The 26,343-nt window shown below is 46.2% G+C and overlaps 1 protein-coding gene across 1 annotated transcript in view; it reads right to left on the reverse strand.

Moving 5' to 3' along the window:
• The window catches only part of LOC138514547 (olfactory receptor 5AR1-like), an 86,011-nt gene that overhangs the window by 35,802 nt on the left and 23,866 nt on the right, over positions 1-26,343 (reverse strand). The window lies entirely within an intron of this gene.

Consider the following 26,343-nt stretch of genomic DNA (forward strand, 5'->3'; position numbering starts at 1 on the left):
ACAGCCACTTAGTGGCTCTGTAGGAACTAGATTGTGAATTCCTGAATTTCTTCAGGGAGATTATGTTGGTGCGGAGAGAATCTTAAAAGTTCTAGTTCATAGTAGCATGTTCTTTTTTGTTTTGTCCTCTCATTTGAAAGTAATGGAATGGTGTGATGTGGGGCTTGTCAAATTTCTATATCTGTTAGTGTGCTTGTATTTGTGGAAGTTGAGGCCTATGTTAGAGAAATATTGTGCATTTGGTTGTTGTTTCTGAGATGTAGCTGAGATTTAGGGTGCACAGAATTTAGCTATGTTTTAAACATCTTTTTACAGGTTGGACTCTGTGTTTTAAAGGTAGTTAGAAGATGGACTTCCCAAATTAGGTGTTAACATATCTTTTTACCTACAGGTTGAAATGTTGGACTTTATAACATACCCAGTTATGGAATGGACTTCCTAAGTGCAGAGTTGCATTGCATCTTTTTTTTTTTTTAAAGGAGGAATGTTTGCATCCATGTGTTTCATTGAGCAATTTTTAAATTTCATGGTTTTGTTAAGAGGATAAGAATGTTGATGTTTAACATGTTGGTGTGGTTTGCTGTTGTTTTCGATGAGCTGTGTTGTGCTTGGCTTTCTGAATTGGAGGTGAAGTTGTGAAATGTGGTCTTTCTGCACAGGCGTTTGGTGGGGTGTCAACACCCGGAGTACTTGGAGTGTTCTTTCAGCGGGGTGTCAGTTATCTGGGATAATTTGTGTACCCTGCTGTGTTGGAAATGGTGCACATGGTATGGTGGCCAGACAGTGAGTTACAGTGTGAAGGGTTAATGTTGCATTCAGGGGGCTGAGCTTTGTTTGTGGTATGATGAGTGCGTGGTGCACTGTGCATTGGGATATCCAATATTCGTGGCTGTTGGAAGATCCAAGGGTGATATGTGGCCCACTTGCACAGGCATGTTGTAGGGTGCTGACACCCGGAGTGCTTGGATTGCTCAGTGTGTGGGGTGTCAGCTACCTACCCGGGGTACTTGGAAAGACTTGCCATGTGGGTTTGGGATGCATGTTATGGGGTGGATGATGATTTCTTGATGTTGAGTTCCTCTCTCATCCAGGTAGAAAGGCAAAGGGGCGCAGTTGGGTATTTCGGTCTTGTTTGCACATCATGGAGGCTAATAGATTTTGCTGATAGATGTACATGTTTGGGGCTGCGTGTGTATCTATGTCTATTGCTTCTGGTGGTCTCTTGTGTTGTTTAGGTGGGAAGATATGTTGTGTCTTGTCTTTCCCGGCATCCTGCCGTGAATGAATGGAATACTGTGAGTGACTGCAATAGAATGCTGTGTGTGAGAATGTTATGCTCTGAATGGTACTGGGAATGACAGTTGAGAGACTTCACAAAGGGGGTGGACGGACTCAGGCAGGGCGGAGCAGCGACTAAGAGGAGGGAGTTGGGCTTGAGGAGGCTGAGAGGTCTCCTTAGGCGAGAGCAAGGGGAAAGTGTGTCCAGAAGAGGAGGTAAGGATGGGCAAGGGAGGTGGGAAGCCTGGAAAGAAAGGAGGGGTGGAGGAAAGGGAGAAGAGGGGAAAGGTGACATCTGTGAGATCCTCATCTGTGGAGGAGGGGAAAGGGGGAAATGGGGGACGGCTTCGCAGCAGGTCTCCTCAGAGGAATAATGAAGGAGGGTTGGTTCAGGACTTCTCAGGGTCGGAGTGTCAGGAAAAAAGTGATTTGGAGGAGTTGGGGGCTTTGGAGAGTGGTGTGTTGGAGGCTGAAAAGATGCAACATGATAGTGTGTGGAAGGTGGTATTGAAACCTGATAGTCGCGAAAAGACATTTTTGGGGGTGAATCCATTGGAAATTGCTAGATGGATAGAGGCAGCTGTGGGGGATGTTACTCGGGTGTTAGTAGTGGCTGGGGGTCGGTTGCTAGTGGAGGGAACGAATGCTAATAGCAAAGCTAAGATTTTGGAAGTGCGTTGTTTGGGTAGACATGCGGTACATGCGATTGATCAGAGTGGTGTGTCGTGTAAGGGGGTGTTGTATGGAGTGCCGGTGACTGTAAATATGTCTGAGATAGAAGATAAATTAGTGGATGTTGGGGTGGTGGAAGCCTGGAGGTTGGGGAGGAGAGATGCTCGTGGGGATGTAATATCTACGACAGTAGCAGTGAGATTTGCGAGGAAGGAGTGTCCGGAAATGGTGGAGTTGGGTTATCAGAGGTTCCGTGTGAAAGCTTATGTAGCGATGCCAATAAGGTGTTATAAGTGTCAACAGTTTGGGCATATGGCGAGAGTATGCAGGAATGAAAGACATTGTGGGAGGTGTGGAGGGGATCATGACATTAAGGAATGCAAGTTGGAGACTCCGATGAAGTGTGTGAATTGTGGGGGAGGGCATTCTACTGCGTTTAGGGGGTGTGAGAGTCACAGGGTTGCGAGAGAGGTGGTGCAGGTTAGGGCGGCGGAAGGTTTGTCATATGCAGAGGCCGTAGCAAAGGTGAAACCGGCACGGGCAGCAAGTGAGGTGAGTGCGAAAGAGTTGGTAGTGGAAGAGGGTGTGGGAAGGAAGAAAGTGATGGGTGAGGTGAAAGGCAAAGAAATGGTGATTGTTTCGAAAACAGAGTTTATGTGTTTCATAGTGAGTGTGCTGGAGTTGGTTCAAAGGAATGCTTCTATCAGTGTGTCGGATCTTACGAAAGGAGTGGTGGAAGCGGGGAGGAGGTATTTGAGTGTTGTGGATGTGGTGGAAGAGGATGTATTTAAGATGGTTGCTAAAATGCGGAAGCAGAGTGGGATTCCGGCATGAGGATATTGCAGTGGAACGCGAGAAGTTTGTTGAGAAATGGACAGGAGTTAAAAGCGGTGTTGTGCGGGGAACTGAATGTTGATGTGGTTTGTATTCAGGAGACGTGGTTGAGGAGCGATCTGAGGTTTGTGATACCGGGTTTTGAGTTGTTTCGTAAGGATAGGTTGGAAGGGAGAGGGGGGGGTGTGGCTCTAGCGGTTCGAAAGGGGTTGGTAGCAAGAGAGATTGTGGTGGATGGAGAAGTAGAGGTGATTGGGGTGGGGATACAGGTAGGAGGATCGGAGATATTGGTGTTGAATTATTATAATCCGTGTGAGGTGGTGGAAGTGGGTGTGCTGTCTGAAGTGATAAGGGGACACGTGGGATCTTGTGTTTTGTGTGGTGATTTTAATAGTGCCAACACGTTGTGGGGTAGCGATCGGACAGATACAAATGGGGAAATATTGGAGGACATGGCGGATTAATTGAGACTGGTTTTGCTGAATGATGGTTCAGGTACGCGGCTGGATGTGAGGACTGGGAAGTTGTCGTGCTTGGATTTGACCTGGGTGTCTGCTGCTATAGCGGGTGAATGTGATTGGGAGGTGCGTGTGGAAGGGGACATGGGGAGTGATCATTCTGGTATCTTGGTGACTGTAAGGGGTGAGGTAGGGATCAGGCCACGGATGACTGGGAGAAGGTTGAATTTTAGGAAGGCTGATTGGGAGATGTATAAAAGAGTGTGTCAGGAAGTGATTGTTTCTCGAGGTAGAGATGAGGGGGTGGATGAATGGAATGAATATTTGGTGCAGGGAATGAGAGCAGCGTCTGAGGCGGCAGTTCCAGAGATTGAGAAGGGGAAGAGTGGGAAGATTGAGGTTCCTTGGTGGACGGTTGAATGTTCGAGAGCGGTGGCGGAACGTAAGAAGGCTAGGGCCAGGGCGGTAAGGTCAGGAATGATAGCAGATTTGGTGACATATAAAAAGGCTAAAGCTAAGGCGCAGAGAGTAATTCGGGAACAGAAACGTGGTTATTGGAGGGGTTATTGTGGGTCCTTGGGGAATGAATCCGGTGTGGGTGAGGTATGGAAACAGTTCAAGCGGATGTCTGGATTAATGAGATCACAGGGTGGAATGTCAGTGTTGTTGAAAGGAGAAGAGGTGATTAGTGAGGATGGGGAAAAGGCGAATTTGATGGGGGAGTATTTTGCGGAGGTGCACAGTTCGGGGAATTTTCCAGAAGCAGTGAAGTTACGAATGGGTGTGGTAGAGGAGGAGATGCGGGAGGTGTTGGCAAATGTTGGGCCCTGGGAAGAGCAATATGAGGTCCTGTTTTCAATGTTGGAGTTGGATGGTGCGATCAGGAAGGGGAAGTGGTCAAGTCCAGGGGTGGATGGTGTTATGTATGTATTTTTGGAGAAGTTGCCGGTAGAATGTAAGTTGGAGGTATTAGCTTTGATCAATGAGATTTGGAAGAGTGGTGTTTTGCCGAAGATGTGGAAAAGAGCGATTGTGGTGGCGATTTTGAAGAGTGGAAAGGTTCCAACGGAGTGTAAGTCATATAGGCCGATTGCGTTGACTGTTGTGATGTGTAAAGTTATGGAACGGATGGTGGTTGAGCGATTGGGGTTTTATTTGGAGTCGAATGGGTGTTTGAGTGATTTTCAGAGTGGGTTCAGAAAAAATCGGTCGGTGGCTGATCCATTAGTGAGATTAGTGACTGGGGTGGAAGAGGCAATATGTGATGGAGAGTTGGTGGGAGCGTTCTTTTTGGATTTGGAAAAGGCTTACGATATGGTGTGGAAGAGTGGGTTGTTGGTAAGATTGTTGGAGGTGGGTGTGAAGGGGAGGATGTTTCGGTGGATAAGGGCATTTTTGGCGGATAGGACCTTTCAGGTGAGAGTGAGGGGGGTGCTGTCTGAAGTTTGGAAGATGGAAAATGGGACACCGCAGGGAAGTGTGATTAGTGCAATGCTGTTTAATGTGATGGTGGATGGACTGATTCGGGCTATGATGGGATTCGGGTGTCAGGTAGATTTCTTTGCAGATGATGGTGTGGTATGGGTAAGAGGGCGGAGTTTGTTGATGGTGCAGAGTCGGTTGCAAGCTGTGATAGTACGCATGGAGGAGTGGTGTGGGAAATGGGGCTTTTCGGTGTCTGTGGAAAAAAGTGTGAGTATGGTGTTTTCAAGGAGAAGAGTGCAGCAGGAGTTGAACTTGGTTTTGAAAGGTGTGAGGGTGAAGAGTGTGAAGGAGTTCCGGTACTTGGGGGTGATTCTAGATAGAAAGTTGAATTGGAACATGCAAGTGAATGGAGTGATGGACAAGTGTAAACGCAGGATGAATTTGCTGCGGGCGGTGACTGGGAAAGAGTGGGGTGCGCAGCAGAAGTGTTTACGAATGTTATATAAGGGATTGATTTTGAGTGTGCTAGATTTTGGATGTCAGGTGGCAGTGGGTTTCACAAAGAGTCAGAAGTTGCGGTTGGATAGGGTGCAGGCGAGAGCGTTGAGAGTGTGTTCGGGTGTGATGAGGTCCTCTCCAATGAATGCGGTTCAGGTACTTGTGGGGGAGATGCCATTGGGATTGAGAAGGGATGTGTTGAATATGAGGTGGTGGATGAAGTGTAGTGCGAAGAGTGTGGCTCATCCGGTACGTGAATGTTTGCGGTATAATTGGAGGTTTGACTATTATGGGGATCGGTGGAGGAGGAAAGGGGGCACTTTGGGGTTTCATATGTGGGTGAAGGGGGTGCAGTGGGGTGTGGGCGAGTTGATGGTTGTGACAGATATGGATCTGGTGAGGTGTCCGATGTGGATGATGAGGTCTCCTAAGGTGTGCTTAGAGTTGACGAGTGTGGTGTCAAAGAAGCGGGGATTGCGGGGTGAGATCAAAGATTTGGGACAGGCATATGTGAAAGGGAAAGAAGGGTGCAGGGTGTTCACGGATGGTTCAAAGGATCCGGTATCTGGAAGAGTGGGAATGGCGTATTATTTGGAAAGCACTGGGGAGTATAAAGTGGGGCGTCTGACGGATGATGTGTCAATTTGTACGGCTGAGTTGGTGGCGATTGCAATGGCGATTGAAAGGGTATGCGAGTTGAGGTTTGAGAAAGTAGTGGTATTTTCAGATTCATTGAGTGGGTTGCAGGCGATTGTGGCAGGGGATGGTGATAGGAAGGATGTGATTTTGGATATCAGGAGAAAGATTGATCGGTGTGTGCGTGGGGGGATGGATCTGGAGTTAGCATGGGTCCCAAGTCATAGCGGCATTCTGGGAAATGAGTTAGTGGATCTGGCGGCGGGTGAGGGTATGAGAAGGGAAGCAGTTGATGTAAGGTTGCCTTTGAGTGTGGATGAAACGAAGGCAGTGATGGTGAGGCGGGTCATGGATGAGTGGCAGGAAAAGTGGGAGAGTGGGGTGAAAGGTAGGTGGATGTTTGGTATTCATGAGAAAGTGTCAGCAAAGGTAGATCCGGGAAGCCTAGAATGGAGGAGGGGGGAGGAGGTGATGTTGAATCGATTGAGAATAGGGCATGTGGGGCTGAATGAATGTCTGTTTAGAGTGGGGAAGCGAGAGTCGAGGGATTGTGCGGTGTGTGGAGTGCCTGAGACTGTGGAACATTTTCTGTTTAGGTGTGAGAGACATGCTGTAGAGAGAGAATTGATGAGGGTTCGATTGTCTGCGCAGGGTATGACTGAGTTGAGTGGGAAGGCTTTGTTGGGAGGTGACGGGGTGAGTGGCAGGAGGAGGAGTAGTGTGTTGTTGGATTTTGTGAGGCAGACAGGGCGGTGGGAGGAATTGTGAATTTTACGTGGGTTGAATGTTGAATGGTGGATAGGTGCACATCATCCAATTGGATGGGGAAGCGCCTGCGTGGGTCCGTCCACGCCTACTCTAATTTAAAGAAAAGATGACAGTTGAGAGGATGGGTTGACTGAGAGAGGATACTGGTGGATGTTCTGCCCATATAACTTACCTGATGTAGCCTAAATGTATTCCTGTAACTGTTCCTGGAGCTGGAACTTAGTACAGATGTCTCATGTTCCTACCATGGTGTCAGTGTCATACTTGGCCATGACCCACCTTATCAAAGCTCCAGAAGGCAGCAGTAATGCAGCATGTTCTCCTGTGTGTCTACAGTTAATAACACAGTCAACCGGGGGGCTCGTGTCTCCATGCACCCCCTCCACACAGCAAACAGGATTATCACTGGCTGCCCTGCATCTGAAGTCGTCATACAGCAACTCAGACCAGTAACTCTACACGCCATCTTTCTTCTAAATTGCAGTGCCATTTCGTAAAAACAGGCCCCAAAGCACAGCTATTTAAATGATGTTTAGAGTTGTGCATGTTTGTCTTTAATCAATGCATGTACGGCCTTCCTGCCCAGAACAATGAAGTAGCTGTATCGCCAGTGAAAGTGTGGTTTCCTTGATGCTCTGTCATTTGTCGGGCATTGATTGAAAGTCACACAGGGGTGTCCCGAAACTCATGTACAACAGGGGATTGCAACATTAACGTAAAACTAATTGTTAAGATATCAATTAACACGTTTATAACACTTTTAATACGTATAACACTTTTTACATTGTTTTGATGTTGAATAAATCAACAAATCATAAAATCAATTAAAAAACACAGTTATATCCCATTTTAAAAACATATTTGGTTGCAGAAATCCAAATACACTGCATCAAATGTTAATATACAAATATATACTGCAGGCTATTAACTTAACTACAATTCATACGCAAGTAAAGTAAGGACGTGCCAATATTGATAGTGTCTCATAAAATTGACATGCAATTCTCTAATAATTATGAATTCAGACATAACATACATTCCTTAGGACCTATGCTACATGCACACATGCAACCTATGACTACATATTGTGGGTCCATGCTTTGTATGTGCCTGGAACTCGGGCCAACTAGCAACCACTACCAGTGATGTCTGACATATACTCGTTTCTACGCAGACCATCTATAACTATTCAGCCTCGTCTCCCTCAGGGCATTTCTATTTTACCACTGATAAAAATATCACAAATCATACAATTAATGCTATTTCACAAGGGCAGGGTAGACTTGGCTTTTTTGATTTATTAAGTATAAAATAATCTGGGTAATTCATCTCAGAAAGTGTGGTCTGCTAAACAGATCCCCCGTTCATCTAGCTCCATGCCAAAAGAACAGTACACACCTGTGCCCAGCTGCACCAGTCTCTCTGTTTCCCATGTCCTACTCTCCCATGGCATAGAGCATGGCATGGAGCAGATTCAGAGGTCAGGGGTGCCCTGTCTGATAGCTGCTGTGACACCCAAATTACTGCAGTATAGAGTTTGCATTTAAAGCTACACACCTGTTCCAAAACCATCATAACTATGAAAAACCATAACGCAGTGGAAGGCTAATCTGGAAATATATGGCCTACTTAGGTTTTGGGTACACATAATTGTTAAAAGCTACATCTGATTTCTAGCATACTTGTGTGAACCCTGTGAGCTCGGACCAGCTTTGAGAGAAAATGTAGATCCCAGACACTTGCCTGTCTGCATCCCAGAGAATGGGGAAAAGGTTAGGATAACTGCCTCTACTGACACTGTGGAAGAAGGGATAACTCTGCCATGCCAGACTCACAACAGGAGATCTACTAGAAGCCTGGCTTCAAAGGGATAGTTCCATAAAAGAAAGGGGTGAGTTTAGACAGTCATGTAGGGCAGAGTGCAAGGGAGGATTGTTAGGGAGAATTCTCAGAAATGTGCTATTTCCCTCCAATTTAGAGACCCCCAGCAACTTTGCTGGATTTTGAGTGCTTGATTTTTTTTACCTGGAGAGAGTGTGACCCTTTTTCTCACTCTCTCATGTATTTTATTGTGATTTTGAACACTGTGTTTCTTTTGGTTATGGAGTCTGACAAACTCCATAGGAATCATCTTTGACATTGTGTCACACAGCACCTTCGGTGCAGTGGCACAGGGAAGTCTTTCAGATTTCCCAAAGGTTTAAATACCTTCTCTTAGATAAACTACTGTTTCCAAGGACAGTAAAGTGAAATTGACTTTACTTACCATTGCAACTTTCTAGACCCAGCACACCCTATCTTACAAAAGAGTGCTGGATGGGTTTAAATACTTTCTCTTGGATAAACTACTGTTTCTAAGGACGGAAAAGTGAAATTGACTTTTCTTACCATTGTAACTTTCAAGACCCAGCACACTCTATCTTACAATAGAGTGCTGGAGGGGTTACCTAGCATCCACTTTGTCTAGTTTCTCATGTACAAATGTTTATGTTTCCCTTTTTGCACTGAATGGCTGGTGGCAGTGGTTTCGTTTGAACTACCATGGTGTGTCTTTACCGCAGGCTGCGTTCGCAGCTACAGTAAAGCAACCACAGGAGCCATCTTTGTCAAAATGGCCCTGGTCTTCTTATTTTGCCATTTCTTTGTGGAAAGGTCCTTCTTGAGATTTACTCTGCGCATCAAACTAGGTTTGGCCTCTTTGTTCATTTTGCCTTTGGCAGGATTCACGAGTGAAGCCCGCCTCTGGCTCCAGGGTGTCTGGGTTAGGCAGTAAGAGAGGGAGGTGCCTGAAACTCCCTGTGCTTAATCTCCTAGGAGACTCAAATGCACTCTGTGATGATTGGCCAGCTGACTGTCCGGCAAGGACAGCCACCCTGCTGGGTGACTAACAGCTAGACTGGAATGAATGGGAGAGAACTGAATAAAAGGCCAGTCTTTTGGCTGGAAGGCAGATTCGACCACTGGACGAGGAACCAAAGAAGAACTTGAACGGACGCCTGCTGCAACTCCTGGACCGTTAGTTTGCCAGCTGAAGCCTTGCTGCAGTGCCGAAACATCAAGTTTGCATCGACAGAGAAGCCCCTGCATAGACGACTTCTCCTCCTTGAGTTGGTGGGACCAATCAACTCCAAAGTAAGCCACCTGGACATCCATCTCGGAGCTGGTTGAATTTCCACAGAGTTGCTGCTGTAAACGGTATAGCCAGGGAGAGGAACACCAGATTGCGTGCGTTGCTTTTAAGCTGGCCTAAAGCTTCAGGAAGATTCTTCGGACTCCCAGGGAGCCGGACTGACTGAGCCTGAGCCCCATCAACAGAGTGCGGCACCCCAGAATCAAGGAAAGTCCATCTCGACAGCCAGGAACCACAGTGGTGCTATTTGCGGTAGACGTGAGGAGCTGAAACACTGAACAGCCACTGAAAGTGAAGTTTGCCGGTTGCGAGTTTTGACCGTCCCAGTGCATTGCAGGAGTCCCCTGACGTCCTCCCTCTTGTCCCCATGACTGACATCCAGGAACAGTGAGACCTGCAGAGCTGCACAGGAACATAAGTCATCAGCTGCATCTTTTCTTCATTTCTAAGGTACTATAAAAAGTCTGAGAGAACTTAACTCTTACTGTAGAGTACTTGCCACTTCTGCAACTCACAAGTCTAATCAGCTTGTGGCTCTACATTTCATTCTTCGTTTCATCAAAGACTCCTAAGAATGTGTGCAAAGACTTTTCCATTTACTTACCAGAAGTGCTTCATCCTATTCAAGGCTGTTGCCCATTGACTTTGGTTTAGCCTATTGAACTGGATGACTCTTCTAGGAAAATCTAAAATTATTTGCCTGCTTAAGTTTTTTGTGGTCTCTTATTGTTATAATAACCTTTGCCTTTTACCAGCTTTTAAGAGTATTCTAAATGCCAACAGTAAGATATTAATGTCCCCAGCACCCTAGTTTTTGAAGTCACCAGTGGGTGTAAGGTGTGTCACTGGGCCACCCCAAAATGGTCTTTACTGATTCAGAAACTAAGAGTGTACAGTATTGAAGTGTGTTTGTGTGTAATTATTATATTGCTCCCTTCTGAAGAAGGCTTATTATAACTGATTGATAAATAAATTAATAATTGTTTATGTAAGAAACCTTGAGTGTAAGAGTTTATTTGAATACCTGTAACTAAATCTCTGTGTAGCTGCACTACAGCTTACATGGACCCCCCTTGAGATAAGCCTGGCTGCTCAACACGCCACCAAAACGTTGTAGTACAAGCTTATACCAAAGGTTGGGTTTCCTATACCTGTTGTCAGAGTTGTATTTAGTGGTCCCAGAGGGTACTGCATACAAACTTTGCCTAACACGAAGGATTATTCCATCATAGTTTTTGGTGGGCTTCTCTTTCCTTCTAGACTCCTACACTTCATGCTCCCTACTCCAGGTTTGTTGCTTTTATAATTCCACCATTTTATAGTTCCACCATTGAGGAGAGGAACAAATGTTCCAAGGAAGAGTCAAGGTCAGCTCCCTACCCATTCACATGGCACTTTAAGAGTGAGATGCTGCTGGAGAAAGACCTGCCTCTCAGCCAGCTATACTAGTAGCTAGGACCCTAATGGAGTTGAATGATTCCTGCAGGTATTAGTCAGCCTTCCATGGGTTGGGAATGACGAGAACAAGGACCAATCTTGTCCATGAGTCCCTGGATTTGGACCCACAGTGATAGAAGAAGCAAATAAGCTATTTTTTCTACATTCTTCTGTGTCAACTATTGTTATGGTTCAGGTGGGGAAATTGAATGAATGAATTAATGACATTTTTATAAATCGCAACATGCCCAATGGCCTCAATGTGCACTGAAGAAGTGATCATAGGGAAAAAAATAAAAGTCAAAACAGAGTATCAAAGTAGAAAACTACAAAGTGTTAATCCTTGGAGTTGAAGAGAAAAGTTTTGATGGCTTTCTTGAAGTGACACAGGTCAGGAATATTTCTAAAATTAATTGGAATCGAGTTCCAGATGAGCGGAGAACAAACATCAAAGCTAGTACTGCCAAACTGACAAAGTTCTCTAGTTTATAACGCAGTTGAGAATGCTTATCCAGAATATTAGAGTGACAGGCCCAAATAATAGAAGCCTTCTGAATTCTTTTCATCAAATAACGAGAGCTTGATTAGACAGGCATTTGTATGTCAGAGATAACATTCTGTGGGTAATTTGGTGTTTAACCGGGAGAAAGTGCAAATATCTGCGAGTCTGGGTTGTATGTTCTGTTCAAGCAATACCACAAACTGTACTAACTGCATTGTTTTAAACAACCTGCAGTGTCTTGGTGTTGTTTATGGACGTACCAGAAAATAGGCTGTTGCCAGTGTGATAACATTAGTATCAGACAAATATGGTTTAATCTGTCTCATGAGCTTAGTGGTTTATCCACAAGTAGCCTTGATTTGAGAAGTATGCTTTTTCATATTGAGGTTGGCCTCAAGAACGACGCCCAAGGTTTTCACCCACTGGCATTTTTAATGACACAGTCCGAGATGATAATTTGGTAGTATTTAGCCTCAAGGTAGCTAGGCGTTTGCTAGTGCCCATCAACACGAGCTATGTTTTGTTCCCAGTTAAGGCAAGGGAGTTTGCATTCATCCACTGTTGTATAACATCGGAGGTCTGACCAACAACACGACAATCCCTTTCATCACCCGTCAGTTCTAGAACCACCTAGGTGTCATCGCCATAATTCGAAAAGAGGGTGGGTTTATAGATTAAGAAAGGTAGGCGAGAGGCTAGCTCCGTGCAGAACGCCACACAGAAATGTCTCTGTTGGGGACTTAAATTCTCCCACAGCCAGTCTTGCTGATCTAGGTCCTAAGAAGGAAGTCAGCCAAGAGAGTGCAGGTTTCGAACAATAAAGTATTTTTTCTAATCTCTCATGAAGCAGGCAGTGATCAACAAAATCAAGGCCGCTGAGACTTCAAGCAGCATAAGTAGTAGTATCTGTCCCAATCTACAATGTGGGTTAGATTAGCTCTGTGGTCCAACGTGGCAGTCTGAGTACCATGTTTGGCAGGAAATCAGAGTGGGAAGCTGAAATATTTGGTAAAGTAATATGCACATTAAAGGTAAGAACCTAGGTAAGATACCTGTTTATATATACATATGGACAAGTAAAGGATGGATGTTTCCACTACGCATTATAGCAGTGCTGAACAGTTACAAATTGTGTGAAAGAACAGAACTCCTGTTCAGAAGGCACGGATAAAACAAAAGGTCAGAGGTCTATTAGAAATTAGTATTTTAAATGCACCAGAAGCTCGATTCCATGGTCTATAGTCACGTGGAAGGATTAAGTTGGACGAATGAGATGGTCACACCTACGCACAAGGACATACCGTGCTTTCACTCCCTGAATTTCTCAGAGTTAAGAACACTCTCAAGGATGAGCTTCAAATCCCTAATTGACAGTGGACCATTGAGGTGATGATGCATTACTATGCTAATTGGTGGGAAGCTGGTGCTAAAACGAGCTCAACACCACCTGGATGTTCAGCCTGCCTGCTGCTCGACATAGGCGGAAAAGTACTGACAGAGGTTAGAAGCCAACCAATTGTAGAGGACCACATAGTTAAGGGTCGTATAGTTTTTGTAGCCAATGGAACGTCGTACATTTAGTGACACATTGTACATTTAGTGACGTACATAGTGGCCATTTTGAGGGCAGGGTTTAGTTGCACTGCCTGATGTTAAGTACCCTATCACTTTCATTCACTGACTCATACTAGTATAGAGTGTATGCTTAGATTTTCACTAAGAACCTATCACTACTGCTCATAAGTTTTTGTAGTTTGCCACATAGGATGACGTTGGTTGTACATAGGTGAACTTCATTGATGACTAATTTTGGGTATAAGAACCCAGTTTTTTATGATATGCTTTGAGTAAGAGGATCGAGCGAGTGCGTTGATGTTCGTTGTACCCCCTGTTTTAGACAATTGAAAATAAAACAGTTTTCCTTTTGCTAATCTACCTGAGTCGTTTTGATTATTGATGTATGAATAAAATCTGCAGCCCCATCCATCTCCAGGGTATTGCTACTCGCCTTAAAGGGCTGCGATTAACCAGTTCACATAGTAGCGGAGAGAGGATGGTTTATTAAAAAATCCATTGCCATAAGTAAGCTTTAGAGTCCTGGAAATATCACAAAACCTTTTCCATTCGGCTGACGGGACGTGCAGTTCCCCGTAGATAGTGGTTAGTGTAATTACAAAGACCTTACAAGGCGAGTTTGACGGGTCCCCTGATTTTAAACAAGATCCCCTCCCAAGAAAGTGATCAGATGGCAGTTTGAAGAGGTGGTAAAAGAGGCGTATGTTAGGAAAGATTTCATAATTGTAGGTAATTTTCCTTCCAAGTGGCAACCGCCAAACTTTTTGCTGTTGTTTTACACCCTGATCTAGACTTTGCCGGAGAAGCGCAGCCTTCGACCGCACTCCTCTGGGCTTTCGCTCCATTCTTACAGGGGAAACTGACATGCCCTTAAGACAGTCAGTACCGGGAGACTTTGTTTCCCTTAGTCCTTTCCTCATGTTGCAGCTTTTTAGCAACATGAAACAAGAGTGCACCGTAACTTACATTACCGCGCTCTTGGGTCTCATCCCAAGGCCCTAGAAACTCTCGCTGGACTTATCATGAAATGTTCAAGTGTGTCATGGACGGGACTGGTGGCAGCTATCGTTTCTTTGTGTTTTGAACCCCTTTTTGCCATGTTAACCGTGCTTCCCGCATTTGGCCCAAATGGGTGGCCTGGCCTCCAAAATGGCCATGCCACGAGGTTCTTTGTCCTGTCCGCTGACCGTCTTGCCCCTTCACCTTCCCCCAGGTCGAGCCGGCCCGGGGCAGTCCTTATTTGGTCATGCACTTTCCCGCGAAGCACAACGATTTCGTGGGCTTCTGCATGCCTTGTGTGTGCCTCCAGGATGTGGGCTGGGATGTCTGTTCCCAATACACATCCTGGGTGCCAGAGAGTCTAGAGTGTCCTGAATGCCTGGCACCACCGTGGTCCGTGATAGGTCCACGTATGGTGTGAGTGTTTTGTGAGCAGATCTCCCATTGGGTCCTCTCCGTTTTGGTGCAAAGGGAACTCTGGATAAGAGGAGACTGAAAACCCCACTACCATGTCGATCTCCTGAGTTCTCATGAACAAGGGATAAGGAGCCAAATATCCTGCAACTAAGAAGCTGAACCAAGGAATTGCTGGTGACCCGATGAAGGTTTGGCGCCCTGCACTGCTGTCGTCCTGTGAGACCCCTCTGCCTCTGATCGAATGAAAAGGCCTGTACTGGTGCTTCGACCCTTTAGAATAGTGGGAACAACTATTCTTGGCATCTTCACCAAATCCTGTACGTATGCCTTCGGAAGCGTCCCTGGGCCATCCAGTGGACTGACCAGCCTACACAGGAACCTTGCTCTGTCACCGCTGTCTGGCTTACTGCTAATCCTGTGTCCTCGGCAATCTCACATGATTCGTACACTTGGCATTCCCAGCTCTGAAGTGAGACGTGTGCTTTGGGACCGGAATACCTGCGGTTGCCGAGTTGCCCTGCTGTGGTAACAAACCTGCTGCATTTGGGACACTCTCGACCCTGACTCCTGCTGTTGTGGAATCTACACAGCATTGAGACATCCTGCTGATCGCATCTGTACCTGCCAGTACCGAAACGGAACCGGAGAAGCCTGGGTCTGCCTGCATCGGGGACCGGTGAGTAGTCAATACCCTAACCGGTTGCCCACCCGCAGGAGCCTGTGGCTCTCCATCGCTCTCCACCGCTGTCGTAAACAGCCACCCTTTTCCGCACTTGCGCCCTGCTTCTGCTGACAAGTGGAGGCCGCGCTTGAGTAGCGGGGAACTGTTTATCATCGTTTTGTTCACCTCTCTGAACTGCCTGATCTCCCTGAAGAGACTCTACTTTGCCCATTGGCACCCGCGTGTGCAGGTATTTTTGAGCACAAGGCTCCACTCTTCGTAGGGCTCGGACTTCCTTCAAGTTAGGTGGCCTCTGATGTCGAACTGGGTCTAACGATTAATTGCACTGCCTGTTTTCCTCCCCATCTAGGTTGTCTGCATATTTCGTGCTTCTAACTCTTTAGACCCCTTGGTCTTGTATATATATTGTATTGCTTGTGATGTGTTGGTTTATTGGAGTTTTACCGTGATTCTTTACTATGGTCGATGTTACAAAGGCCTTGTAATAAATGTGTCCATATTTTTAATATAACACCTGTCTGGAGTAATATGTAAGCGTCCTTGCTTTGTGTGCTCATTGCGGGCTTTCAGTCACCCTCACCCCTCTTGAGACCTAGTCTTGACCACCGCCATCGCTACCCTGATTGGTCTGGCTTGTCCAGAGGTTACCCTGTTCCAAGAAACTAGGCTGGCCTTCTGAACCTCTGCCCCTCCAGGACAGAGTTCAGAAATCCATCTTAACAAATTAGTGTACAGCGGTGGGATACGACTGAAGGTATCCAGTGTTGCGCACGAGCGAAGGCATTTCAAGGTATTCCTAACAGGACATGTAGTGAATTGTCGTAGTATAACTCTTTACAGGTCATAGTCCTATCAAACAGTATGGAAACAGGTACCTTGTTAACTTTAAATGCTTCTAAATCCAAAACATTGAAAAAGATGTGCGCTGAAAGAGGTGTCTCCTCACAAGGCACAAAAATGGAAATGACCCAAAGAATCATGGCGTAGCAAGAAGCTCAGCTTGATGCTATAGCTTCCGAGGACAGTGCAGAAGGAGGTGGGGCTGCTCTCACTGGTAGAACTGACAGTTCTGCCACTGCACTAGTTCACCGCGACCATGATGACAGGCAGGATGAAATGTCCAATGTTTCTTCTGCCAATGCTGATGGGGAGGCCATGCTTGAATTCAAGAAGCAAGAGCTGCTGTTTAGGTAGAAGGAGCTTGAGTTCAATATGGCCAAACTCCAGGAAGAGCTTGAGTTCAATAGGGCCAAGCTAAAAGTCGAACAGGCAGAAAAACAGAAAGACAGGGATCACCAGTTGGAACTGGCCAAGCTTCAAGTTGCCAATCGATCCAAGGGTCCTGAACACGGGTTTAGGGCCTCCTCTCATCCACGGTTTCCAAAAGACCTGCTCAGTTTGTATGAGGAAAAGAATGACATTATGGACGGGCTGAATACATTTGAGTATGCATGTGAAGTTCAACAAGTTGACAATGCTGATAAAATTGCCTGGTTACTCAGCAGACTGCCCCATTCTGGCTGCAGTGCCATTATGGATATGTCGAAGGCTGAGCGAGTAGATTTTGCAATGTTGAAGCAAACTCTCATTTTAAAGTTTGGAAAGACTCCTGCCCAATATTTAAAACGATTCAGAAAGTATAAGAAAAAAGAAGGTGGTACTTGGGTATCTTATGTAACCGAATCCTTAAAAAACTTGACTGGCTGGGTCGAAGGTTATAAGGTTTCGACCTTTAAAGGTATGATAAGTCTTGTCATGCTGGAACATATTTTTGCGTCTTCTTTCCCTGAGCTTAAGCAGCATTTGGCAGATTCTAAGGAGATAGATCCAAAGAAGCTTGCCATTGCAGCAAATTTGTGGGTGTCACATCGAGTGTCCCATAAGGACAGGACTCAGCCTGGTAAGCAGGAGGAAGGGAAAAAGTCCAAATATAAGGAGGGTGGAGAAACTGATAAATATTCTACTCAAAAGGGCCACAAAAAGAAAAATAAGGGTAAGACACAAGAGAACTCACAGGGTAGTGGAGGTCAGCCTCCGAAACAGAACTCTTGTTATTAAGCCTCCCTATGTAAACAGACCTAATGGATCTTGTTTTGCTTGCGGAGAAACTGACCATGTGAAGGGGGATCCCCGGTGTAAGGTTAAACCTTTGGGGATCCACTCTGCTTATCTGGCCTTCTCCTCCTACGAGGAAGAAGAGATTACAGGAGCATCCTTCTCCTCAGACTCCTTCCCAGTGGGATAGAAGCTGAGGTAGTTTTAGTTTCCCTGGGTTCCTGGGAGCCTAAAGTCGCAGAGGCTTATACTAGGATTCCAGATAATACCAAGCACTACTTTAAAGACAGTGTGCTGATCAATAGAGTAGATACTCCAGCTCTTAGGGATAGTGGGTGCAGTCGAACTGTAGTGGATTCTACCTTGGTAGACTCAGAGGAAGTTGCCAGAGCTACTCTGATGCCCACTAAGTTGGCTGACGGCCCACCTCGCATGTTTCCAGTAATACCTGTAAATCTTACTATCAATGGTACAGCAGTCAGGATTCCAGTGAGCATTCAGAGGAACGACCCAGGAAAGGTCTTGTTGGGCAATGATCTCTGAGCGTTAGGGCTCGTGGGAGACACTGCCGACAGACCCTGCACAAGGTCTCAAACCAGGGCTTCACTGACCAAGATCAGGGAGCTGCCCCAGCCCAAGGGGAAACCCAAGGCTAAAGGAGTCAAAAAATCAAAACGAGGGAAAGAAAATATTCCCCCGAACTCACCTACCACTGCGGTGGAGGAAGTTGGTCAATCGCCCCGACCTGACGAGGAGGCGGCAATACCTGAAGTATTTGACCCTAATGACCATCCTGAACTAAACGACTTGTTAGTAGAAGGTGGTCCTGACAGGGAAGAATTCAGTAAAGGCCAACGTGAGTGCCCATCTCAGGAAGGCCTAAAGAGACAAGCCTGCTCCCAGCTTGAGGGTGAACCTCCTGGGAAGCATCAGATTTATTGGAAAGGTGGACTCCTATATAGTGAGCCCACAGAGTCTACAGAAGGAGACCATAGGAGGTTGGTGGTTCCCCTAAATGTAAGACCCTTCCTCCTGCAGTTGGCGCATGAAGTGCTCCTTGCTGGTCACCTTGGTATTAAGAGGACCAAGCAAAGGTTATCCATGCACTTCTACTGGCCCAAGATGGGGGTGCAAGTAGAAAGTCACTGCAGGAGTTGTGCCTCCTGCCAGTTATCTGATAAGAGTGGCTCAACAATCCAAGCTCCATTGGTACCACTCCCAGTTGTGGGAATACCATTCGAAAAAGGTAGGGATCGACATTCTTGGTCCCCTTGACCCGCAAACATCCTCAGGCAATAGGTTTATCCTGGTGCTGGTCGACCATGCTACCAGGTATCCTGAGGCCATCCCATTAAAAACTGTAACTGCCAAGTCAGTTGCAAAAGTGGTACTTGGCATCTTTACTAGGGTTGGCTTCCCTAAAGAAGTTGTGTCTGACCGAGACAGAAACTTTATGTCGAAGTATATGCAGGCTATGTGGAAAGAATGTGGGGTCACCTACAAGTTCTCTTCCGCATACCACCCCCAGACCAATGGTCTGGTGGAACTGTTCAACAGAACGTTAAAGAGTATGATTGGGGCTATGGAAGAACCCCAAAGAAGAAAATGGGATCTTCTTTTACCATGCTTACTGTTTGCCTACCGAGAGGTACCACAGGAGGGTGTTGGCTTCAGCCTCTTCGAACTTCTGTTTGGTCACCCTGTGCGGGGACCCTTAGCCATAGTCAAGGAGGGATGGGAGATGCCCACTCCCCCTATTACTACCAACGTAGTAGAGTATGTGTTAGGGCTCAGAAAATGAAAGGTACTCCTGATAGGTCTGGCTAGTGACAAGTTGAAAGCAGGACAAGCCCTGGTTAAACATTGGTATGACCAGAAAGCTTCCCTCATCAACTTCATACCTGGTCAGCAAGGCCTGATCATGAATCCCATAAGGCCTAGAACTTTACAGGACAAATGGTCAGGCCCTTACACAGTGGTGGAGCCCCTGGGTGAGGTCAACTATTTAGTGGACCTTGGAAGGCCTGGACAGGCTCCAAAAGTGTTCCATGTAAATAGGCTGAAGGCTTTTGTCCCAAGAGTCGAAATCGCAACACTGCTACTGGCTTCAGATGTTGAGGAAGAGGAGTCTGAACCTCTCCCCGATCTGTTCCAAAGCGGTCCTTCAGATAGCTCCTTTGAGGGTGTCCGAGTGGCCCCTCACCTGACTTCTGATCAGCAGGCTGAGGAGAAAGGTTTGCTTAGGCAATTTTCCCCCGTTTTTGCAGTCCCCTGGTTTGACACCTTGGTGCAAACATAACATAGACACAGGAGACAGCATACTTACCAAAAGTAGAGGATACAGAATGTCAGACAAAGTACGGTCTTACATTAAGACAGAGGTCAACAAAATGTTAGATCTTGGGGTGACTGAACCCTCTAGTAGTCCTTGGTCCAGCCCTGTGGTTTTGGTTCCAAAGGCAGGTACTTCTGAATTGAGGTTCTGCGTGGATTACAGGGCTCTGAATGCTGACACCAAGACAGATGCACACCCCTTGCCTTGAACAGATGAGCTGGTGGATACGTTGGGTGCCTCCAAGTATCTCAGCACGTTTGACCTCACTGCAGGCTATTGGCAAATAGCCCTAGCAGAACATGCCAAGGAGAAGACAACGTTCTCAACTCCAGACAGGTTTTACCAGTTCAGGGTAATACCGTTTGGGTTGAAGAATGCACCTGCCACTTTTCAGAGGCTTGTGAATCATGTGTTAAACGGGTTGGATGAATTCTGTCTTGCATATCTGGATGATATAGCAGTTTTCAGTGCCACCTGGATGACCATGTGAAACACCTCAGGATTGTGCTACAGGCTCTTCAGAAAGCACACTTGATCATAAAGGCTAGTAAATGCCAGATTGGACAAGGCTCCGTGGTTTACCTTGTTCATAAAGTAGGTGGAGGGAGGATACAGCCTCTACCCAGTAAAGTACAAGCAGTACAAGACTGGCCTATCCCCACTACACAGACCCAAGTGAGAGCCTTCCTAGGACTCACAGGGTATTACCGCAACTTCATGGCAGACTATGGTACCATAGCTGCGCTTCTGACTGCTCCCACCACTCCGAAGAAACCCAAGAAGGTAACTTGGACCGACGAGTGTGAGAAGGCCTTCAATGGCTTAAAAGACTCCTTGTGCCAGGCCCCTGTACTCAGGGCCCCTGATTAGCAAAGACCTTTTATTGTGCAGACAGATGCCTCTGACACTGGGATAGGAGCTGTACTATCGCAAGTAGATGAGAAGGGTAAGGAACACCCTATTGGTTTCATTAGTTGCCAGCTTAAGGACAGAGAGCTCAGATGGTCCACAGTAGAGAAAGAATGTTTCTCTGTTGTGTGGGCCCTACGGAAGCTGAGGCCCTACCTCTATGGGACCCACTTCACTGTGCAAACTGACCATAAGCACTTAAATTGGCTAATGAACATGAAGGGAGAGAATCCAAAGTTGCTTAGGTGGTCCATAAGTCTGAAAGGCTTTGACTTCACTATTGAGCATAGGCCAGGTGTCCAACATAGCAATGCTGATGGGTTGTCCAGAATGTTTAACGGACCTGAACAAGAAACTCATCAATTTTTGCTGTTGTTTTACACCCTGATCTAGACTTTGCCGGAGAAGCGCAGCCTTCCGCCGCACTCCACTGGGCTTTCGCTCCATTCTTACGGGGAAACTGACATGCCCTTAAGACAGTCAGTACCGGGAGACTTTGTTTCCCTTAGTCTTTTCCTCATGTTGCAGCTTTTGAGCAACATTAAACAAGAGTGCACTGTAACTTACATTACTGTGCTCTTGGGTCTCTAGTCATCCCAAGGCCCTAGAAACTCTCGCTGGACTTATCATGAAATGTGCAAGTGTGTCACGGACGGGACTGGTGGCAGCTATTGTTTCTTTGTGTTTTGAACCCCTTTTTGCCATGTTAACTGCGCTTCCCGCGTTTGGCCCAAATGGGTGGCCTGGCCTCCAAAATGGCCATGCCACGAGGTTCTTTGTCTTGTCCGCTGACCGTCTTGCCCCTTCACCTTCCCCCAGGTCGAGCCGGCCCGGGGCAGTCCTTATTTGGTCATGCACTTTCCCGCGAAACACAACGCTTTCGCAGGCTTCTGCATGCCTTGTGTGTGCCTCCAGGATGTGGGCTGGGCTGTCTGGTCCGAATACACATCCTGGGTGCCAGAGAGTCTAGAGTGTCCTGAATGCCTGGGACCACTGTGGTCCGTGATAGGTCCACGTATGGTGTGAGTGTTTTGTGAACAGATCTCCCATTGGGTCCTCTCCGTTTTGGCGCGAAGGGAACTCTGGATAAGAGGAGGCTGAAAACCCCACTACCATGTCGATCTCCTGAGTTCTCACGAACAAAGGATAAGGAGCCAAGTATCCTGCAACTAAGAAGCTGAGTCGAGGAATCGCTGGTGACCCGCTGAATGTTTGGCACCCTGCACTGCTGTCGTCCTGTGAGACCCCTCTGCCTCTGATCGAATGAGAAGGCCTGTACTGGTGCTTCGACCCTTTAGAATAGTGGGAACAACTATTCTTGGCATCTTCACCAAATCCTGTACGTATGCCTTCGGAAGCGTCCCTGGGCCATCCAGTGGACTGACCAGCCTACACAGGAACCTTGCTCTGTCACCGCTGTCTGGCTTACTGCTAATTCTGTTTCTTCGGCAATCTCACATGATTCGTACACTTGGCATTCCCAGGTCTGAAGTGAGACGTGTGCTTTGGGACCGGAATACCTGCGGTTGCCGAGTTGCCCTGCTGTGGTAACAAACCTGTGCTTGTTCGCTGCATTTGGGACACTCTCGACCCTGACTCCTGCTGTCGCGGAATCTACACGGCATCAAGACATCCTGCTGATCGCATCTGAACCTGCCAGTACCGAAACGGAACCGGAGAAGCCTGGGTCTGCATGCATCGGGACCGGTGAGTAGTCAATACCCTAACCGGTCACCCTCCCGCAGGAGCCTCTGGCTCTCCACCGCTGTCGTAAACAGCCACCCTTTTCTGCACTCATGCCCTGCTTCTGCCCATAAGTGGAGGCCGCGCTTCAGTAGCGGGGAACTGTTCATCATCGTTTTGTTCACCTCCCTGAACTACCTGATCTCCCAGAAGAGACTCTCCTTTGCCCGTTGGCACCCGCGCATGCAGGTACTTTTGAGCACAAGGCTCCACTCTTCGTAGGACTTGGACTTCCTTCTAGTTAGGTGGCCTCTGATGTCGAACTGTGTCTAACGATTACTTGCACTGCCTGTTTTCCTCCCCATCTAGGTGGTCTGCATATTTCGTGCTTCTAACTCTTTAGACCCCTTGGTCTTGTATATATATTGTATTGCTTGTGATGTGTTGGTTTATTGGAGTTTTACCGTGATTCTTTACTATGGTCGATTTTACAAAGGCCTTGTAAGAAATGTGTCTATATTTTTAATATAACACCTGCCTGGAGTAATTTGTAAGCATCCTTGCTTTGTTTGCTCATTGCGGGCTTTCAGTCACCCTCACCCCTCTTGAGACCTAGTCTTGACCGCCGCTATCGCTACCCTGATTGGTCTGGCTTTTCCAGAGGTTACCCTGTTCCAAGAAACTAGGCTGGCCTTCTGAACCTCTGCCCCTCCAGGACAGATTTCAGAAATCCATCTTAACAGCGTACAATCCTGAGAATTGGAATACGAACATGTGAACGGTGAGTAAAAAAACTAAGGAGTGTGGCAAATTGATGCATGAGCAGTGAATGAAAGGAAGTGGTAAGGGAAAAGGAGAGTAACGGAGGGAGGCAGGATAAACATAATGTGAGAATAAGAGTGTTAAATATTGAGTAGAACTTGACTTGTGTGTGGCCGATATCCCCTGTGCCTAAATTTTAAAGAACGTTAGAAGAAATCTTAATCTAGAGTCCCATGGCGGATGAAGTAGAACACGAGTCTGATTAAAGATAGACTTAAAGAGATTGATTTAAGTTGTGTTTGGAGCAATTTTTAGAGAGCTGTAGAGAAGACTATATGTGACCGTTCAGTACGTCTGTTTGTTCGTTTTGTGTATTCATATGATGACATCATATTTGAAAAAATTGGTAATGAATAGAGAAGCGCGAAGTTGAAAAAGAAATTAACTGATTGTTTTTAAATTGAACTTGATGGTTGTTTTTTAGCAAGATTAAAGTAAAAATTGTGATCGACAGGATTGGAGATGTGACTATTGGTGCACGCTCATGTTGTGTTGAATTTTTGAAACAAAGTTTTAAACCTGTGATAAAAGTAAATAACCGTCAAGAGTCTAAGGGTGATGAGATAAGAATGGAGGAGGTTACTCCACTTGTACATCTCTTTAAGCATCTCTGTAAGCAGTTGCCACAACATGCACCTAAGCTTAGACAGTACAGTGCAGAATGGGTTAAAGGAACCACAGACAAAATGTTTATGCCATGGCCACAAGGAGGGTCACTATTGAAAGCAGTTTTGCAGCATATGACGACATATATGCATGCAGCGTATACTGGGAAAAAGCTAGACAAGCGACTTGCGAGCTTAGAGCTCTGGAAGATGTACCAACAGGAGAAAGATTAGCAGCCTCCTTTCGATTGGATACTTAATGTATGCAAAGAAGGGGTGAAGAGCCTTCAGCTCCCCCCGCCCCAGTTGAAACGAAAAGCGAGAATAAGAGAGACAATGGGTTATACCCATTAACAGAGTTTAAAGCGGCGACAGGGTATAGCAACCCGATGTATGAGTCGCCTGTGCAAAGTAGTGACGCGGGCCCAAAGAAAAATACTGAGAAAGACGTAATCCCGTGGGAAAAGGAGAGACGCGATAAGGAAAGAAGCGATCAAGCAAGCACATCTCTAGATATAGGAAGAGAAATAAAGAGATGGAAAGGAAAAAGAGATAAAACGGATGAATTAGCGCTTATACAGAACAAATGGATGGGTGGTCAGATTTTGCTTAAACTCGATGGTAAAAGCATTAAGGATGCATGGCAAAGCGAAGATCGAGAAGAGCAAAATAAAAAGGACAAAGAAAGGGAGGAACGATTGAAAGATGAAGAGGGGAGAAAAGGAAAGATAGACATAGACGGGAACAATTATATCAAGATGAGCAAGTTAAAAAACAAGAGAGAGCAGAGGAGCAAAGAAAATGTGACAATAAACAGAGAGTGATCAATGAGCAGGAAAGGCTAGAGAGAAAAAGAATAGAAGAGGAAGAGCAAAAGTTAAGGGACAGGAGAATACAGAGACAAAGGGATGAGGAGATACGAAGGGCAAATGAGAGAAGGGATACGAAGAAAAGAAAAGACAGTGTGAGAGAAGAAGCAAGAAAGCGGAGAGAATTTGACGATGATATAGAATGCAAACGAAGGCAGAGAGCACGCGATCTTGATCGCCTGGAGAAGGAAGTAAGAAATCCTGATCTAGAAGTAGCATGCAAGGACATAGAGGAATTCTACCCAGACTATGAGTCACTATCAGGCCCGTCTAGAGCAAATCTAGAAGACGAGTTTGACTCTAGGAGCATTGGGGAAGAGATCGATACAGTTTATCATGAAATGCGAGCCCAGAAAGAATTAAAGGGCAAGAAACAATTATCGTCTCGAAAGCACGCAGTTGTACAAACCTGAGGGAGCCTCATGTAACCCGAGGCCAAATGATCTGTCTTTTGATAGACTGACTATGAATAAAGATCAAGAGGAGAGAAGTTGCACAAGTTGGGAACATGAGATGTCAGACGAAGACAGAGATTCACTTTATTGGGAGGAGAGATGTGACGCATGTGGTCCTGAGGAATGCTTTTCTATGGATAAAGAAGTAAGATGGTTGGAATTAAGCACCCCTGTACCCAGGGCATCAGAACCATTGACACAATCAGACCAACCTAAGGGTCAGCTCCATGGTGAGAGGGGAGAATTGCCACCATATGTGAGCAGACTAAGATCATTGCCAGGAGAAAGGCGGTGTGGGAATATCACCCCAGCGGTGGATAGACAGATGACGAGTGACTACGAGTCACCACCAGGCCCGTCTAGAGCAAATCTAGAAGATGAGTTTGACTCTAGGAGCATTGGGGAAGCGATCGATAAAGTTTATCATGAAATGCGAGCCCAGAAATAATTAAAGGGGAAGGGAAAAAATGATCATCTCGAAAGCACGCAGTTGTACGAACCAGAGGGAGCCTCATGTAACCCGAGGCCAAAGGATCTGTCTTTAGATAGATTGACTCTGAATAAAGATGAAGAGGATTGAAGTTGCACAAGTTGGGCACAGGAGATGTCAGACGAAGACAGAGATACTCTTTATGGGGAGTAGAGAGGTGACGCATGTGGTCCTGAGGGATGCTTTTCTATGGATAAACAAGTAAGATGGTCGGATTTAGGTGCCCCTGTACCCATGGCATCAGAACCATTGACACATTCAGACCGACGTAAGGGTCAGCTCCATGGTCAGAGGGGGGAATCGTTACCGTATGTGAGCAGAATGAGATCATTGCCAGGAAGAAGGCGGTGCAGGAATATCACCCCATCGGTCAATAGACAGATGATGAGAAATGAGAGCGAGTTTGGAGCGTTACAATTACAGAGAAAGGAGGAACGAGACCACAGTATATACCTTGGCCTCATATGGACAGAGATAATTTAAGGTGTAAACTCCCAAGCCTGACTTCCAGCACTGGAAAATTGATACAGGAGCTAGAAAAGATGACGGGAGGAAATATACTAGCCGTAGAGGGATATTAAGGATATCCTAATCACTATACTTGGTGAGAGAGCTGATGACGTTTGGACAAGGGCATAGTACCGTGGTGTTACTACGGTTAACACCGCTCATGACAGAGCACCGTTTTATAACTGCAGGGCAGGAGTGTGGAAATCAATAAGAGTGCTGTATCCGGACACGTCTGATATGGGAGCTTTAATGACGAAAAAGATGCATGAAGGAGATGATCCGTTGGTTTACATCCAAAA

The sequence above is a fragment of the Ambystoma mexicanum genome, chromosome 12 (genome assembly GCF_040938575.1).
Source record: "Ambystoma mexicanum isolate Mex_15411 chromosome 12, UKY_AmexF1_1, whole genome shotgun sequence".
Lineage (NCBI taxonomy): Eukaryota > Metazoa > Chordata > Amphibia > Caudata > Ambystomatidae > Ambystoma > Ambystoma mexicanum.